The following is a 3,429-nucleotide window of genomic DNA, read 5'->3' on the forward strand; positions in this document are numbered from 1 at the left end:
AAAAAAAAAAAACTACTCTTGCAACCAGCATTATATCTCATTTCAGTTAATTATTTAATTCTTATTCTATCCGTTTTGAATATATTGTAAATTTACATATGTGCTAATTCCCTCAGTTGTTTACAAGGTAAAAAAAATATATATTCAAAATATGCAAGATCACCAGAAAAGGTAAAAAAAAAATATACATATAAAATATGCAAGATCACCAGAAAAGGTAAAGAAATATACATACAAAATATGTTAAATACAAAAATATATTAAATTCAATAATTCTTCTTTTTCTCTGTGTTGTAGTACTCACAGATTATACATTATGTCTATCTAAACAATATTGTTTCTACTAAAAAATAGATGCAAGTCGAATAACAAGACAAATTATTGAGGATAACATTAAATAAAGAAATGTCAATACAAAAAGGATCATAGATGTCGAAGAATATGAAGATAAAAAAAAAAATAATAATAAATAAATAACAAAATAGAGAAAAATTGAACAATGTTGTTTACTTGCTATCCTTAAACAATCATTATTTTTGTTCATATTTCGATCATAGATTTAAGATGCTTTTAAAATTTAAATTTATGTTACAAATAAACAAAACTTAAATTCTTAACTAGATATTAAATTTCAATTTAATTTTATATTTCTCTGATCCACATAAGCAAACACACTAATTATCAATATTATGCCATACATGCACTTGCATGTGCGTTTTGACTATACGTTACTATCAAAGTTTTTCCCTAAATTAAGTAGTACCTATGGAAGAAACTATCGATGAAACATCGCTAAGTAGGATCTACTCAATTTTTGGAAGACAAGGTGGCCTTAGATATTTTTTAGGGGAAAAAGACTACATGCCAATGGAAATCATTTAAAAGATTCACGAGTAAAAGTTTATTCACACAAACACACTCTAAAAAAAATATTCCGGTACAAGTGCATTTGCACGTGTGTATTTACTAGTGTGTGTATATATATATACTAGTAAAAGTGCACATGTAAATGCATGTGTAACTATATGTGTGTGCAAAAGAGAGAGAGAGAGAGAGAGAGAGAGAGAGAGAGAGAGAGAGAGAGAGAGAGAGAGAGAGAGAGAGAGAGAGAGAGAGGCATTTAATGATTCATTTCCAGGCAATAAAACATAAAAACGTAATATCATTTCTTAATCAAGATTGATATTTTAGAGACTGCATCCAAGGACCTGTTTAATGATCTTTCAGAAGACTACACACAAATTATTAAGGACTTGTTTAATGATCTTTTAGAGAATACATGCAAATTACCAAGAACATGTTTAATGATATTTCACAGATTACACACAAGTTACCAAGGATTTGTTTTACGAACACTAGGATAGCCTAGTGGTGGTAGCTTTGGCTTGTAGAGCCGGCACCCAGAGGAGGAGGTCGTGAGATCGAACCTTATCGTACGCATTGTGAGTGTGTGTGTATGTGTGTTTTCTTATTTATTTTGTACCCACCCATGGGTTGCCCAAATGGTTAGGGCGAACTGGGGATTGTGTAGATTAGGCGCATTGTCTCAGGTTAGATTCCTCATTTGTGCATCTACAATTTAAGTGGAAATTATGGCGATGGATTGTTGTACTAGTCTCCTCGAGGATTAGTTGAGGTGTGCGCAAGCTGGCCCGAACACCTTAGTTAACAAAAAAAAAAAAAAAAAAAAAACCAAGGATTTGATTTTAGAGATTACGTGTAAATTACCAAGGACCTGTACACTATAGCAACTGCTCTATTTATATGGAAAGACGCAACTAAATTGAAATGGTCGGATCTCATATCTTATAAATATGTAATTGGCCAAGCTTCACCTATCAAATATAACGATATTTTCACCTTCACTCGTGAATTCCTTCTCCTTTTATAATAAAATTCTTGGCTTTGCTAATTAAAGAAGGGCGGAAGGTATGAGGGCATACTTACCAAACTAATAACAGTAATAATCCGAAGATAAACCCATAATCTAAGAATAGGAATTAAAGGAAACTCACCATTGTTTTCAAAACTTAAAAATAGCTTATTCTGTGAAGCAGGGGGAGAGAGAAGTGCAACGAGGTAAAAAATTGTACAAAAAAAAAAAAAAATTGTGTACCTTCAAACAAATGAGAGCCTTTCATTGGCTGTGATATATGTAGATTTTTTTTTTCATCCAAAGGAAATAAAATGTATGTAAACTTCCCCCTGGGCTCCATTTATTTCAAAAGTGGGAAAATAGTTCAAAGGAGTAAACTTTATACGAGGACCATTTCATATGTAAAGTTTATTTTCTAGTGGAAAAATTTTCACATTTGTTTCTAAGAAGTAAACTATATTGTACAAAAAAAAAGAAAAATCTATATTGAAAAAATCTAATAATATTTTATTTATTTATTTATTTGACTTGCAAGAGCATTTCGAAACAAAACCTTTTCGAGGTAAATATTCATTTTTCTTTAACCAAGAGAGAAATAAAGAATGAAAATCAAAATTAGAAGTAAATTTTTTTTTTCAAGGCAATGGAACAAATTAATTTCCCAAAGTATGTAAACCACCATCTCCCTAAAAAACAAAAAAAGCATAGCACCACGTGATACCTCTTATTTCGTTGACCTTTAAAAGAACTTTTTCCACTAGACCTGACAAAACTAAGGTCTCCTCTTGGTGGCTGACCCAACATATAGCTCATTGACCTTTCCAATTATGGATTGATGTCTAAGAAATCTCTTTAGACTTTGTTAAGTTTGTCTCGAATTTTTGATTCGTTTTGAAAATTGATCCGATTTGATATATTTTAATGGTGATTCGAATAGAAAGCTTTTTGAGATCTATGATGAAAATAGAAGAGTCAATCCGCAATTTGGAGTATATATAATGTACTGCTGTCTTGTTGAGGGAGTCATTGTATTTTGGAAGGTTATTTAAGCTAAGGTTTCAAAGCAAGTTTTCTCGCCGCTGCTTGGGTCTAATCTTTCTTCTACATAGTGAAACATCTTCTTCTTTGCCCGAAGACGTAACACACCACACTGGTATGTGAACCTCGTTAAATCTCTGTGTCGCACGGATCTTTTGTCTATTTATTTTCGTATTTCTTGGTGTTTGATCTAACAAACTTTAAGCATTAAGAATCTGAATTTGTAAACCTTAAGAATTTGAGGTAAATAGGTGGACTATGCCCCCTAAACTTAAAAGGAAAATTAATCTTATCATAACCAATGTGGTGAATTAAGAATTTATAATATTTTTTTTTTATCATTATAAGATGATATATTTTTTTTTCAATGTGGGTAAATCCAGTTATTTCCCATAAAAACTACATTATATATATATATATATATTTATAGTCGCTCCGTTCCATGCCTCATTTCATAGGGAACCTCAAAGTGGATCTATTTCATTATATTCCATTCATATCCCAGTTCCATTCAT

Source organism: Macadamia integrifolia, chromosome 3 (genome assembly GCF_013358625.1).
Source record: "Macadamia integrifolia cultivar HAES 741 chromosome 3, SCU_Mint_v3, whole genome shotgun sequence".
Classification (NCBI taxonomy): domain Eukaryota; kingdom Viridiplantae; phylum Streptophyta; class Magnoliopsida; order Proteales; family Proteaceae; genus Macadamia; species Macadamia integrifolia.